We start from the raw sequence: 16,567 nt of genomic DNA, 5'->3' as shown, positions 1-16,567 counted from the left end.
GCTGGAAACAATATGGAACACTGCATCACACAAGCCAGCATCCTTGATTATAGTAAACTATCGTAGTAATGAAAGCATTTCAATAATTTATACCCTTATGAGTTTGGTTAAAAAACAAAACACCCCCCAAATGTTTATTAGAAACTATAAAATAAAAATGCAATAAATAGTGCCATGAATATTCACATCTGAAAAATCATTCGGTTTAAATACATATTTTCTTTAGTGCTAATAATAACAACTACAACAAAAACAAAAGCATGACTTCCATTTATTCCTAGTAAACAGAAGGAATGGAACAACCACTTAGTTCCAGTTCACTCATCTCCTGCTCAGGGTTTATGTCGGTGTCTGTGTGTGTGTGTAAGTAAATCAATTCCAGCAACATGTTATTTCCAGTAATTCTACCATTCTAGTGCAGTTATATAATTGCCTTCTCAATATTTGGCAAACAGTATTAGAAACTCACTTATTGATCCTTTTGGATTAGTCCTTTTAAGAGTAGAAGAGCCTCATGCTGTTAAGCTTGTATCTTTGAACTGAAGAAGCCCTACAGTGCATTAACCTGCATGTTACGAAGTGGAACTTCCCTGCCAGATCACTGATAGAAGGGGAGAAAAAAACCCCAAAAACCTGCTTTGGGGACCAATATTGGCATTTCCATTAATAACACACCAGTAACCTCTAGAGAGCCAATGTCTGTTAAAGTGAACTGTCTACAGGTAGTCTGGAAACATTTGCACCACAGTGAAAATGTCACAGCAATGAAGGGAAAAAGTCACAAAAAGGGTTGGAAAAGAAATTATAGTTATTGACTGATGATTAAGTAATTGCAAACAAAAGGCTCACTTGTCCTAACTCATCAATAGCATTGATGTAAAAGCCAAATCTGCCTTCAGCTTTCTAAGTGCTTGGAGATTAGACACAACTTTAAGACATTTTTTCCCATACTTCTGATTCATGTTCTATCTAACTATTCCACCTATAACAAAAAGATAGTATCGGAATGTCACTCTTACATTAATATTTGGCAGTCCCTGAAAATTAAAACAAATATGATTCAACTTAAACTTTGGCTAATAGTAATCATTTAATCTTAGGTTAAAAGAAGTGCTTTTTAAATAGGGAGGAAATAAATACACACACACACACACATACATTACTAAATATATTTATCCAGGAGTTGAGACTTCTCTTCCAATACATATATTCTGAGAACATTCACTTTTTCTCATGCTTTCCTATAATTTACATTGCTTAAGTGTACTTGGTAATTGTCATTGTGAAAAAGTGAAGTTACTATGAGTGTGCATGCACATTATATGGAGACAGTCAAGAATAGTTTCTGAAGCAGCCACATGGGTCTGGAAAAAAATGGCTGCTTTGATTCTATGACAGGTGATTCCATGGTGCTCCTGCACATTGTGAAGTACCTCTTTTGAAGGATTTGCATAGCCTACTAAGTATCTCTTAATGCTTTCACAAATGTTCAGGTTACACTTCGAGTAAAAAATATAATTAGCATTTAATAAGCTCTATTTCCAACAAATAATGGGAAATGCTTTATCCTGAGACTAGCTTGTTATAGCCTAAGCTGATTTTCTGCAGATTTGCAGAGAAGAATCTCCAATCTTATCTGGAGATACCAGGAACCAAGCCTGGGAATTTGTGCTTGGAATGCATGCATTCTAGGATGAAACTACTTTGCTTCCCCTAATTCTTCCAGTTCCATAACTACCAATTATACATACCAAAACACCATGTATCACTTGAATCCTATTCAGGCATTGAAAGTATCATTATAGCTTGTGGAAAAAAGCTCTACCCTCCCAATATCACACTTGTAATGTTACATCAGGACACATATTCATATTTGGCCTATAGGAAATGGCTGCTGTGCTTTGCCTTGAGAAGGTTCTTTGGGCCATGTAGGTGATGGGATTCTATGCCCTGAGATAAAAAAGTAATGGGATTCTTCTCTTCAAAGTGCTTTGTCTTGTCTGAAGGTGTTATCCAACTTCCAGTACCAAGAATAACCTTCTTTACATGCATTGTTCATGCACAGAATCCACTTTTTGGACTTCTAGTATCTAACTGAAGATTGAAATATGCTTCTGTGTATGTGCAAAATCTCTTCCAGGTACTAGAACTGCTCGGAAAGTGGGGTGGATGACGCCAAGTAAAACAGTTTAGTGTTTTCATTTCCTTTTTAGAAGCCCAAAGACACATTGATATGCCTAGTCTGGAAAGCTATTCCCCCCCGCCCCATCCTTTGTTGACAGCCAGTTAGCAGTCAGCCAACAACTAAGTTGCAATCAACATTTATGAGAGATGTCTTTGGCATGTAGGCTCCAACTCTTCCTAATCTGTATTAAGAAAAACTGTTCTTTTAAAAACTATAAGCAGAACTCAGAGGAAACAGAGCAAGAACTGTGTGCTGAGGTAGAATCAAGAAGAAGGCTACAACCATTCTTTTCCAGCCTCTGATTAAAGAGGAATTTCCAGGAGAAAGGAGTTCCAGAGGACTTGTTCCCAAAGATAACTATTCTTTATAGGAATAGAACTACTACAGCTAGAATGTGTGTTTAAGTCCAATATTCTTAATTTATTTTGACAAAATAAAATATTAGATGGTGAATATTATTTTTCTGTAATTTTTTCTCACCAATAATAACAGCAACAGTAACAATGGGAACATTCATTTGTAACCGACCAACCCCACATTGAGGTATTTCGTATTTTTTTAGCTTAACCAGTTTGCCAGTTATTGTGTATTATACGCTGGAAAGCTACATAAGTTTACCTCCTGAAACCATCCATCTTTGCAGTTATAATACTTAAAGCTAAAATGTTGGGTGGTGGTGCTTGCATTTTCTTTTCTTTTTTTTAAATACAGTCTGTGTGCTATAGGGCCAAGAGGTAGTACTATTGAACTTCTTTCTTTCTTCCTTTTCTTTTAATGTTTATCCTTTTATATGCCAGTGTAGGTTGTGGGAGTTGTTAGGGGGAAGATAACAGGTGAGGCACCACTTGGAGGTTGGTAGTAGTAGCTATCAAGCAGCTACACTAAAGCAGGAGTGTGGGTAAACCCAGTGGTATTGTGGGAGAAGTGGTTTGAACCTCCACTGTTTTATCCTATGGGCTCAGCCCTGCTGCTACAAAAGTAAAGCAATTTTTTAAGGTTTGCATAGTGAGGTGAGGTATGCATAGAAGCCAAAATGCCTACAACTGTATGCATAAATGCTTATTCTTTAAAAGGCTTTTTAAAATTATTGATCACCACCATTTAATATTTTGTAGACTGAGAACTGTGCTGGGTTTTGAGCAGGCAGCTGGAGCTACACTGTGAACAGTAGATGAGGGGAGGATTTTTTTTAAAAAAAAGAATGCCCAAGAGAAAAACTCAGTTTAGTGCAATGAATGAATTTGATGAGAAATGACAATTCAGTGGCAATTTGGAAGAATTCTGTATTGGTATGTGGGAAAGACCTTGGGAGATGGGGCAAAGAGATGCTGCCTAGGGAATGGTCAGGTAAGAGACAGCATAGTTCACAGCTGGATAATGGGTGGGCAAGAGGCTCAGAAGGGACCCTTCCTAAGTTCTCAGGGTGTAAAGGATATGGCAGGAGAATTGTACTTTCAGACTTACGAGATTATGTTAACGTAGCTTTACTTCTGATGTCCATAGGAAGATCTCACTGTGCCATCCTGATTTGGAAAGACACCAAGAAAGTAGAGCATCACTTTGCCAGCCTATTTGCTCATGCCTATAGAAGGCTCTATCCTGTCATGGTGAATGAGGGTCGTGCCTTTCATTTGTTTTCTTTTCTTAAACATCAATCTGCAAAGCTCAACGAACTAGGTAACCAGTTCTAAATGCTTTACAGGCCTTCAAGATTGAGTTTGTTAGACAGCAGCCCCTCTCCTATTGCAAACTGCTAACCACTTTTCAGAGGGATTTTGGAAATCACTGTAAGGCATCTATGGATGTAGGCTGCTCAGTGGAGTGGGAGGATTTCACTGGGTCACTTAAAGTAGGTCCTTATATTCTACCCAATTGTGATCTCCAGTAGAATGGAGTTGTAAAACGGAATTATCTCAGATTATGTCCTTTAACTTTAGATGAGCATAGAAGACCTGCATTTTAGCTTAAACTCTACTTTCCAATAAATGAGCTGGATAAATGTATTTTATATGCAGATGTCACCACTTTATATTCTGGTGAGGATTAACAAGAAGTTATCATCTATCTTGTGAAAGTCTTTAACTGCTTCCAGATAATTTTCTTCAAGAACAAAGCTTTTGCTTGCTTTTTTTTTTAAAGGTCATGCATCTTTGGATAGCAGAAAAATAATATGCCAGTACAAGCATATCATTCAGATAGAAATGTTGTGGCACATTAGAAAAGGTAACAGATGATGAACAACAATATTTAAAATTTTATACACTGGGTTACTTGGTAATTTATCTTCTAATTACAGCAAGGTAGCTTGAAAGTTACATTGTTCTAAAAAACAAAACATATTTAAAGCATATTTTCATCTTAAAGGAACAGCAGATTGATTACTATTATTAGTTGGCTGCTTCAAAATATTAAAAATAACTTTGATAATATGATAATATAAATATGATATGTGATAAGTGTTTGAGATGGCATTTTTCCCCTTTAATACTAAACACAATCATGGGGAATCCAGTTTAGCTCAACAAAGTACAATCCCATGTATATATTGTCATATTGAGTTCAATGGAATTCACTTTCAGATCAATATGTATAGCAAATCATAGGTCACAGATTCATCAAGCCTACAAAATGCTGTTCTTTAGCTTAAACATATTATAGAAATATAGAGGTTTTTTGTTTTTTTGTTTTTTAAAAAAACATTTCTTCATTGTAACCCCTCGAGGTTTGGGTTTCTCTTTGTTTTATTTCCTGCTCCTTTTCATTGTCTGAGTACTACTCAAAGTCAAAGTGAGTCTTGCTCACCCCAGTGTAAAGGACCATAGCCTTAACTGTTTCAATCTAAAAATTTCCTTTATAAGTGAAGCATGTTTCCACTGTAAAGTTTGACCCAGCATTTTTGGCAAAATTTACACACCAGGAGAAGAGCCTGAAAAAAGCAGGCTGTGAGCCCTTTAAATGTGAACCCCCAATATTACACTGTAAACCATAGTATGTCCAAACCTTCTCCTGCCTATTGTAATGGGAAGCAAAGCTAAATAATAGCTGTGTTATTTTTATGATAGACATAATCAATCTCTAGAAGAATAAAAAATCACTCCAACTCAATCCTGGAAAACCAGCCAGAAGTTCCAAGGTATGCCTTCCAGTGATTCCCAGTCTCAGGAGGGAAGGAGGGAAGGGGAAGGAGCCCCAGCTATGAAATACTCCTTCCATCAGTCTTTGTTACTGGATGTTTCTACCTGCCTTCCTGCAGAGGCCTCATTCCCTCCCAGATTCTAAACACCAGAAATACAAGATGAATAAACAGTTGTATAACTGTTTAGTGATAAACAGTTGCAGGGAGCCTTCTTGTTGCTAAATATTCTGCTCCAGTGGCAAGAGTAATGACCCCCTCAATGAAAGAGGTTTCCTCCTGAGGTCTTCTCTTGGGCTTTAATTGACCAGGAAGCTGCAGATTGCTGGAAAGATGACTGTTCAATTATAGATGTTCTGTTCTCACATAACCCTTGGTTACAATGTAACTCAATGGTTGTGCAACAGCACCTTATTTCACCCATGAGACTTGGAGAATCCTCTGAGATACTCTTCTCCTTTGTAAAAAAAAAAATCTATGTAATGCTCTTTCATCTTGAATGAGAATTGGTGGAAAACAATGCAACGTTTTTTGCCCAGTACTAAACCAGAACTCTGGGTTGGGCTATTTTGCCACTGAATGTCATCTCTCCAAGTTGCCTTTGACCTCTCTATGGATCATTTTTAGGTGCATAGGAGTGCGTGCGTATGTCTGCATGTAGATGTGTGTAGGTGTACGTATATAGTAGGGGTAAAAGCAGCTAGGAGACCATTTTCAGTAGAAAACTGATTTTGTTCAAGAATGAATATTAAAAAGCGGGTACAAAGTCCTTTTTTCCTCTTCGTTAATTTTCTGTTTCAAACTGCAGCTTCAGGGGTTTGCACTGTAGGTTTTAGGTTATAGATCCAAAAACTGTTAACAGTTCAGTTGTCAAAGAAGAATGTCTTTGAATTATCCACCTAAATGGAAGACTGGCTATTTAAGACTATTCAATGAATTAGAAGTTTTGATATCTACCAGAGTGTCTGTTTTCTAGGGACCTAAACAATTAGTTCTTCTTATCTTACAATTGAGTTTTGTTTTAGGTGTCTTTTGCCACTAAAGAGGGATTATTATTGCTTCAAGTAGCACCAAAGATTACAACCAATGAACACATGCTTTGAGCGAAGGCACCCTTTTAGTCCTTTGCAGACACACTTTGCCTGGTTGACTCCATTGATTTCATGAAGTTAAGAACACATTATAATGCAGTGTTCTTGCTAATTTTTATCAAGTTTAAGCCTTATTAAAGAGGGAAAGCAGGATAATAAATATTCCTAACCTTATTCACTACAGTTGTAAATTATGTTAAGGACAATCTTTTCTCAGGAGACCAAAGACATTCTTGCTATTAATTACTATTTTCTCCATAACATATAGCTGCCTAAAAATGAAAGAAATACATTTTGCCCAGTGATCTACAATTGCTTGAAGAATACTGCCCTTAAATTACTATAGTTTTCTGTTGATAATATACTCACTAAACAACAGATTGGCAACTGACTGCTTTTCAGTCTCTTTAGATGTTGTTTCCCATGTACAGTTGTATGAAAAATGTAGGCACACCTGGTCAAATTCTATAGTTCAATGAATCCCTAAGTGAACAGAAGATAACACAACCTCTACAAGGTACAAAGTTAAATACAGCATTTTTTCTGCACTGTTGAAGTAATACTTATTATTTATTTGCAGTTATTTACATGTTCAAAGTTTAAAAAAAAACAGTGAATATGGCAGGTGCAAAAGCTTGCATAATCCTTTGAGTTAAAACTCTATACTATTTCCTTTGCTAGAAATATGCTATTATTTATTTATAATTTCATTTGTTTGTATGCCCCCCCCCATTTCAGTTACAAGACTCTGGGTGGCTAACAATTAAAAACACAATAAAAACAATAAGCTAAACTATAAATAACATTCCTGTACTCCTTCTATTCTTTCTTTTGGTGATGGAACAGCTGATATCCCACTGTCAGTGAAGAAACTGCAGTTTTGGATATTTCAGCAATAGAACAATTCAAAACATACATCTAAATCATTGATGAAATTCTTATAAGAAATAAAGATAAAGGTTTGAAATGGCCTTCCCAGGTCCCAGTCTTGAATATTATTGAAAGTCCATGGGAAGATCTCAAACGTGCAGTGCATACAGAGAGACCTAAGAACATTTCTGAGCTAGAAGACCTCTAAAAGGAAGACAAATAAATCCAAAAGGATTTAAAAATCAGTTTTCTTTAAAAAAAATTTAGAACTTAACATGCTAAAAAGCAAAGCACTTCCTAGACATTCTTAAAAATGCAGCTCAGTGTTGTATTTAAAGGTGTGTTCAAATCTGAGGGGATGGCAGTGAGAAACTTCACCCATTAGCCTTCTAGTAAATGGATATTTACTCTGTCTGCCTGCTATGGTGAATCAGCAAACCATTCCATTTTGGGAGAACATTCTTGCCTATAAAATATGGTTCCATGGATGTGCCGAGAACTCAGAATGCATATGAGATGCTACCTGCACTAAAGCAAAGAGAGCAGACAAGCATGAAAATGCTGTTTCAGCATCTGTCTTTCACATATTTATTATCTGTCACTGTAAATTATTATAAGACAGGAGGATGGGAAGAGAAGGGACATCGGAAGGCCCTTGTGACAAATGATTTGATCTGAGCTCTTTATGGGAAGTGTGTCTTATACCCATCAACTCCCAAATAGTGACTATCCCAAATAGTGACTAGCAGAACAGGGATGTCCCTTCTACTTACTGAACTTTCTAACAAATATGACCTCAGACATTGGAGATGGAGATTGGAGGGGCACTTGAGTTCAGATTCCCCCCCCTAAAAATTTCCCCCTGTTCAACCTTGTCCTCTGATCCCTGAGATGTTATCTCAGGGATAACAGCATTGCAAAATTAATCTTATGGCATTTTTGGCACAATTTAGATTTAGATAAATATGCAAAGTGATATAAAAATGTTCTAAAAATACAGGGTTTGCTCTGTTTATGTAATTATGTGAACTGGGATAAGGCAAAATAGATCTTCAGGACAGGATTTTGAGTTTGTTTTTTTTTTCTTTTGCTGTGAACATATTCTGTTATTTAGAACAATGCTGGTTTTCTAGTTCCTCTCCCCCTGATGTGGAATCATGTATTTGAAACTAGGCAGTCTAAAACTGGAGGAGAAAAAACATTCTAAGCCCTTGTTAGTTTTAAAAGTGGAATCAAGGAATAATTTTAAACTGAGGTAAAAAGTTAATTCAAGGAGCAATGTCAATTAGAAGGTAACAGTATTTTACAATTGAGGTCAATGAGCCATGGCCACTAGAGATGTAAAAGGTCAGAATAGAAATATATGATGATGACTGCCTATCACTCATTATTTCAAAGGATTGTATAATTAATCTTCACATCCCTTCAGGGAGGCAGGTAAATATGGAGTCTGTTATGTCACATCTCTTGTTAACTTTTCAAAGTGTGACAGTCTATTCTGGCAATATTTTGAGCTTCTTGCAAATCAAATTAGTCAAAGTATATATACTGGATTAAAGGAAATGTCTAGAGATTGTTGGACAACTGTGATAGTATTCCTTGGTTAAAACCTGTAAAAATAATACCAGATTTCTTGGGAATCTATTGAACTTAAGGAACAAAATAGAAATATATTTATAGATCTATTCCTCACTTTGCATTTGTAGGGTTAAGACAGGAGTGTTATCATGACTGATTCCTACTTTAGTCCCATCACTTCAGAGGTTCCTAAACTGGTCTCAGTTAACCTTGTTTCAACTAATGCCATTACCCCTCCTCTCCCCCCCAAAAAACCCAGACTCTTATTTTACACAAGTGTCTTAGTAGTGGCAGTCTCAAATTGGAACCTCAACTCACAAACAAGCAATTACAAATTGCTCCATTTCCCCCAGGATATGCCCAAATTAGCCCCTTGAGGATAACTACCCCCAGTTTAAGAACCATTGCTTCAGAGGAAGTTCCATCCATGAACCTTGGTTGTGATAGTATGCCAACGATCATTATACAAAGGCGTGGTTTTAAAACATTGGTCAGTGACGTTATCAAGCATTATTATTATACATCACCTGAGTCCAAAATAGAATACTCCAGTACTGAGGATGGTCTTAGGGAGTTAGCTCATACAAACTACCAACCAGCCTTTGTGTGTGTGTGTGTGTGTGTGTGCGGGCGTGCTTTTTTCCAAATTAAGATTCAAATGTGTTTTTGACATTGAGTCCAAAACTTTCCAAGAAATTTTACCATCTCTGCAGGAATAACTAAGAAAATTAAGAGATATTGCTTAGTGCCTTTCATATACTGATCATATTCAGGTCCAAATCTTTAGCTGACCTTCTGCATGTAGATGCTGAAAAACATGTAGCAAGATGGAACCTTTTGGCATCAGAGACGTGAAATGCTATAGGGAAGAACCTCAGCCTCCCAACATCACCTAAGTGCTATATAGGCCTAAAAGCATTTGAGCAATACTTCCTAATCTTATTCTGTTTAGGTGACATAGAAGGATATTGTGGTTGATGAGAATGATTTAAATACAGCTCATCATCAGTACATACAGAAACACACAGAGTTGTATTTACATACTGACACAATGACATACCAATGTTGTATTGAATGATGTGTTAGGGTAATAATATTTCATAATATTTGTCCTGCTTATTAGTACAGTTTTACAATGCAAGTCTTGTTTGTTATTCACTATATCAAAATCTGAATGTTTAAGTGTTCAGGAACATGAGGGGTTCACTTAATTTATGCCATTTGTTTCCACCTCCATTTTTGCACCTGTGTTACTTTTTTAAAAAATCTGCCAGTCTCAGAGATTCTTAATGTATAAAAAATCCTCATAAGGCATGAAATCTACATTTTTTACAGCTTTCTTGTGAGGTGAAAATACTGAGATAGCCAATCTGTTTTCCTGCTAAATGCAGGCAATGGTGAATGTTAATCACTTGAGGCGTCTGTCTGAAAAAGTGCTGCTGGAATTATTAACAGGACTTTGTTGCATGGTGAAAATAAAGCCCAGCCAAAGAAATGGAAAAGTTCCTGCATCATATATTTAAAATTATATTGGAATTCAGAGATGTCCCCAAGGCTTACCAATGATTTATTAGGGTAACCAAAAATAAGCTTATGTATTTCTCCATGAGAATTTGTCTGGAACTGAGTGCCATGGAAAAGGTCTCTCTTTTTAGATAATGCCAATTGTCCAGACATTAAGGGATAAGCAACCTGGCCCCATCTCTGATCAAAAGATTATTTACATTCTCACAAGTACAGTTGCAACAAATATTTGTTAAACTCCTTCATTCAGGTACACTCATTTCTCTTCTCTTCTCTTCTCTTCTCTTCTCTTCTCTTCTCTTCTCTTTTCTCTTCTCTTCTCTTCTCTTTTCCCTCCAGGTGTCTAGCATCTTAAATCCCTTGAGAAGTCCATAATTTTGGGAAAGGTAGAAGGAAAGAGAAGAAGAGGAAGACCAGCAGCAAGGTGGATATGGACCTGATAGACTTGCTTACTGCAGCAATGGGTGTACCATCCAGAGACCTGAAGGGCCAGGTTGGGGATAGAACATCCTGGAGGTCTACATGGTCACTAAGAGTTGACATTGACTTAATAGCACATAATCAATCAATCAATCAATCAATCACTTAAATAATAAAACTGAAGGCAGAGACTATCCTTGATTCATATACAGAATTCCTAATTAATAAGTACTGGTCTATATAAGCCTATATGTTTTTGATAAAATATTGAGTTCCATTATTAGATTTCAGTGAAATTGAATGTTTCCTCCCTGTTCATTACTGGAAGCCACTGTTGATCCAGTCTGTTAGTTGATGATTTATAGAGTGCATAAGGATCGTAGCCTTTTGAGTCACTGCTGTTTGTTTTGCTATTGTAAACTACATTGATTTACACCTGACAGCAACTGTACCTTACTGCAGGGAACACATCAAGAAAACTCTTTGGCTTTTACTGCATTTATTACTAGGAATGAATGGGGAGGTAACTTTTTCTATTAGAGTTTGCTTGCTAGAGAGTTTGCTAGAGAGTCAATTTTATGCATTGAACCAACAGGAAGACAAAATAGTTATGTGCAAATGGAGGGGAGGGGAGCATGTTATCTTACATTCCCTGAGACTAACAGCAAATGCTGTTGAAGGTAAGAGAATGGGCAGATGGTGCAAAAGGCTGAAGGCATTGCTGTTGGAAGGCATTGATACCTCTGGAGATTAATATGGAAGGGACTTCTCGCCTGGTAAGACTGCTTGCTCTACTCCTTTTTCTTTCTTCCCTTCCTAGTGCATCTGTCCTTTCCTTCCTTCTACAGAAGGGAAGTAAGAGGGATCAATTAATGAAATGTATATATCACTTCATCTCAACCACTCTTCATGAGACTATGCCCTGTTCGTTTGAAGTAAAGGCCAGAAGAAACTAAATATATATTCAGAGTCTTCTCTGAGACCTTGGAAAGCAGATTCATTTTTCCATTTCCCTGTAAGAATTACATGCATTTAAAAGGTACATTAGGAGAAACCATGATCTTTAAAGCTATAGGCTTGATACTGCTGGAGAATCAGGGGAATAATTGCCTATACTGAATATATGAATTTATGGAACTGACAGTAGAGAATAGGCATCATATCAAACCTGATACTTTTCAGTGAGAGCTCAGTGTACTAACTTAATGCCTGGTGTTTTAGTCTGTAAAAGGTCTGGTAGAAATACATGCACCTCTTTCCTATGAGAGTTTATCTTCTAATCCTTTCCAAATCCATGAATATTTTTATATTTAGAGAAGGTGTGTGTGTCCTGTCAAGTCAGTGTTGACTCCTGGCGAGTGCCTGGACAAGTCCCTGCAGTTTTCTGGGCAAGTTTTTTCAGAAGTGCCAAGCTCAAGATTGGGAAAGGTGGCCTCAGCTCCTTTAAACAAACTGTTTGTGAACTAAATCTTGGACACTCATCACTTAATGATTTTTAATGGCTAAATGTGCTGAAAAAGTATTCTTTTGTTTCTGCTAGAAGTATTGTTTATTTTAAAATTTTCTACTTTGATGGGCATTCAAGGTGGGCAACAACTAAAAGAATAGAACAATAGATCTAGTATGTGTCCTTCTGCATGTGTGGGACCAGATACTAGCTAAATAGTTCATGGTCACACAAAGGCTAAAATTCTGAATTGCTCCTGAGTAGGCAAAGCATGGAAATTAAAATCTCTCAGAATAAGAAGCTCGGGATAATCCAACATGACACCCAAGATAAAATTTACTATTATCCCTACACCCTTCTGGCAGCCCAAATAAAGCAGTGTGATCTCAGACTGGCAGTCTGTCCCTCCAATCTTACATCATAACACCATAACTGGTAGACAAAACTGGGAGAGAAGAATATCCCTGTTCTTCTGTCAACTGTGTGTCTGTGATACATGTCAACTTTCATTCAAGATTAAAATCCTAGTTAATAAAAAGTTTTACCAGCCATTGATTTGGCATTAAAAAGAAGTTTTTCATTTGGAAGGGCCACCATTGTTTTCACCTTAATCGATTTGGTTAGGCTGCAACCTGAAAGGGAAACAAGTTACTGCCTGCCCTCTTTTCCATACAACAGCTGTGTTCCAGCCTCCCCACCTATCTTCTGCTGCCAGAAATTGCTCCAATGTTTACTCCAGGCTATCTTCCATGCCCTGCTCCCCTGTCCTATTTTCCTGATGCATCTCTTAACATCAGGCCACAGCAAACTAGCAATCTCTTCCCGCTCATCCTCTCCAACGCTGTTATTTACATAAAAATAAAACAAACCAATGTAGTGTATTCATAATAGAAAGCCTCCATGACTTTATTGTACCTGAGCAGCAAGCTTCAGATCTCAGAAAATGATGTAACCCGGTGCAAATGGTCTGTGAAGAGGCTGGGTTTTTGCAGGTAGAAAAGCAAGCAAGCATTGGTGAAGCACACTTTCCCTCTCTCTGTGACTGGAGCGAGTAGCAGTTTTCTTTGAAGCTTCTGCTCACAGGGGATGCTGCTGGTAATGATAGGAGCCCAGGGCAGCAATGCTTTTAAGTACCAGGCTGTTGGAAAATACTGTATGGGGTTTCAACCAAGCCTGTCTCACACGAGCAAAAAGGGAGGGGTGGCTCTGCTGCGGCCTAGCTTTGCGGCTTTGTGTGGGAGGGGCTCGGAGCCCGCCTTTTTTCCTGTTTCCTTCATTTTCCCTCTCTTCTCCTCATGGCGCTCCACGAGGTAAGAATGGATCCTCTCTCCTCCTCAGGTTTTTTCTACTAACATTTCAGAACCCCAACACAGGCAAGCCCATACATTATGCTATAGGTTTTGCTATTTGGGGTTTATAATTATTATATATCCTGTTTTTTAATATAGTTCCACATTTTGCCTTTTGCTTGGTTAGTTATTCAGACTCTACTTTGGATAGATGAATTGCATAAATAAAGTATAACATATAAATATATAGTTTATTTTTAATGTTGCACAATTATTATTCTGGTATAATAAGTAGATATCTTCCCTCAATGCTGAGCTTGTAGAAACATCATGTGTTTCCAACATTGTCTTTTTTCATTTTTATAATTGTGTGGCTGACAAAATACAATTCCACTGGTCTGCCTCACCCTCAATATCAGTTGTGATAATGCGTCATGTAGCTCAAATGGAATTGCAATATTCTGTTGGATTCTGCTCAGAAGACAATATAATTCTCTTGTCATTCTCATTCCATCTCTGGAACGTTGAAAACATTCTATTTTCATTGCCGTTTATTCTTAGTATTCTTCAATGGATTTTTGGAAGGATTAGGACTGTAACAGTTATATCCAGAGCTGAGTCAAATGACAAAATTATGTTGTGATAGCCATCTTAGGCACTCAGATTGCCCATCCTTGGGTTATTGTGCTTGGAAACAATATTTCAGCCAGAAGTCTTTCTAGACTTACCTGGAGATTCCAGGAACTGGATTTAGGATGTCCTTTGGGCAAAGATTGAGCTGTATTACTAAATAATGTTCCTTCACTTTAATTTGTTTGAATCCTTGGCTGTCTTGACTGTCTGAGACAACTTATGTTCTAATTATTTAACAAAGGAACAAACATCTGCAATGCAATCCACTCTGCTAGGAGCAAAGTCTTACTAATGTTTGGGGGTGGACATTGGGTTTCCTCCAAAATGTTCCAGTTTCTCATTTCAAAAACAAGACAATTCTGTTGTTATAAATATGCTCATTTCTTCAGCAACATTAATTCCCTACACAAAAATGTTTTCTTCTGCTGAAGAGTGGATCAGAGATACATTACCATAGAATGCTACATCAGGGTTAACTGAAATGTTATAGTCAGAGAAAAATCTGTCCAGTAGTATCTTGTATCTAAGTGTATACTCACAAAAGAGACAGGCATTACAGAAGAGACAGGCAGTAGAACATGTTGATACTATTCAACTGAGTAGTTGTGTTTTTATTTTAACATTCTTTGTTACATTACACTGCAGTTCTGTATGATATTTGATAGTGTCCTCTGGCTAACCTTTAAGGGCAAGCTGCCATAGAGAGATAATCGTGGTCAGTTTTAAAGCTATCCTGTAGTTTATAAAGACTACCTAGAAATGCTCACAGTTGCATGTTTACTGCCATCTAGCGGCAGGATTTGAAATATCCCACAAACTAAACTAAAAGAAAGATGACAAAGGCTGTCAATGGTGAACATCACGAGGGATCCTGATTTATTGTTTCCTTTTTGGAAAGATAGCCACACTTAACATTATAGTAAGTATGAATAATCTTGGGACAACTGACATTTCAGCACATAGGTAGAATAGTGTTGCTGGACTCAATGTTTAGTTCATAGGGAAACAGGGAATTTTCTATAGGGAACTTTGTACAGCATATATTGTACACCATCTATTATACTGCCATAGGGAATTTTGTACAGCACATACTGTTTCTGTCTTGATCTCTTCCATTTGTACTATAAATGGCATGGACCTGATTTCAACCACACTGTTGTAATTCATGCTGTATTTGGGAAGATTTAAACATATGCTCCTAGTGTGATAATTATGATCAAGCACATCTAAATTCTCAGTTGAAGAAGAGTCCAGAATAAGAATGAGTTTGGATTTGTGTCGTGCCTGTCATATGTTATCTGCAATTAATAACATAGGTTGCTAAATTAAAACCACATAAATGTTTTCTTTATTCTTATAAACCAGGGTGGCAAATTCACTTGGACTGTACTGAACTGCAACTTTTAGCAGCTCCAGACACAAAGGTGTCCACAAAATAAAAGTGGGGGGGGGGAAGAGTCTCCCTCTTAAGTGAAGGTGGTGGTTGCGACTACACAATTGAAGCCTCATACTGTTTTACAATGCACATAAAAAGGAGTGGTGCTTCATTTGCATGGTCATGACCACCATCTTGACTTTTTTAACCCTTCATATAGACATTCCTGCCATGGCAGCATGGCCTAAGGGGAAGGAACTTAGCATTATAGTTGGGAAATATTCAGAAGGCCCCAGATTCCTTATCCCTGAAATCTCTGAAAATAGCACTGAGGTTTTAATACCAGAATGAGGAATATTTTGAAATATTTGTGAAGGCTGCCAAATATACAGAACTAATAATTAGTCCCAAACAGGACAGGAAGTTTGCTAACTGGGGCTATTGATGGCAATTGTTTGCCATCTGCACTGGCTTTCACTTTGGATCAGAGTGATATTCATAAATGTTGTATTAAGAAAATGTTAAGAAACAACAAATGCTTGAAGACCGGCCAACTGAAAGATTGTCTTCTATCTAAAATACTTACCAGGACTTTAAGATCATCTTCTGAGGCTTTTTTCCACCTGCCTTTGCCAGATGTGATCCTGTTGTAGCTATAGAGGGAGGCCATTTCAGCAGTGGCACCTTTTATGGATACAACTGAATGAATACCCAAGTTCATCAGTCTTAAAACCTAAAGAATTTTATGTACATTGTCTCTCCCCTGTTTTGCAATTATTGATTCTTTCTGGTTTTATTTTTATGATTACAAAAGAATGTAATCATTATGTTTTATTTCTTGGGGCCATTTTACAGTTTTAATGCAAATTACCAAGAGATTTTTGCTATGAACTTCTTGAAGAGTCTTTGTTATTGAGTAATATAATATTGCAAGTAAATCTTCTGACTCTATAGCCAGTATCTTTTTTGTTCACGTGCTTTTGAAACAAAGCTGTCCCCACACAGAAGCCCTACTGGTTTAG

This window comes from Python bivittatus, unplaced genomic scaffold (genome assembly GCF_059951505.1).
Source record: "Python bivittatus isolate LINGU-HERP-01145 unplaced genomic scaffold, Pbiv_v1 ctg000840_np1212, whole genome shotgun sequence".
NCBI classification, from domain to species: Eukaryota; Metazoa; Chordata; class Lepidosauria; order Squamata; family Pythonidae; genus Python; species Python bivittatus.
This window is presented reverse-complemented; position numbering follows the sequence as displayed.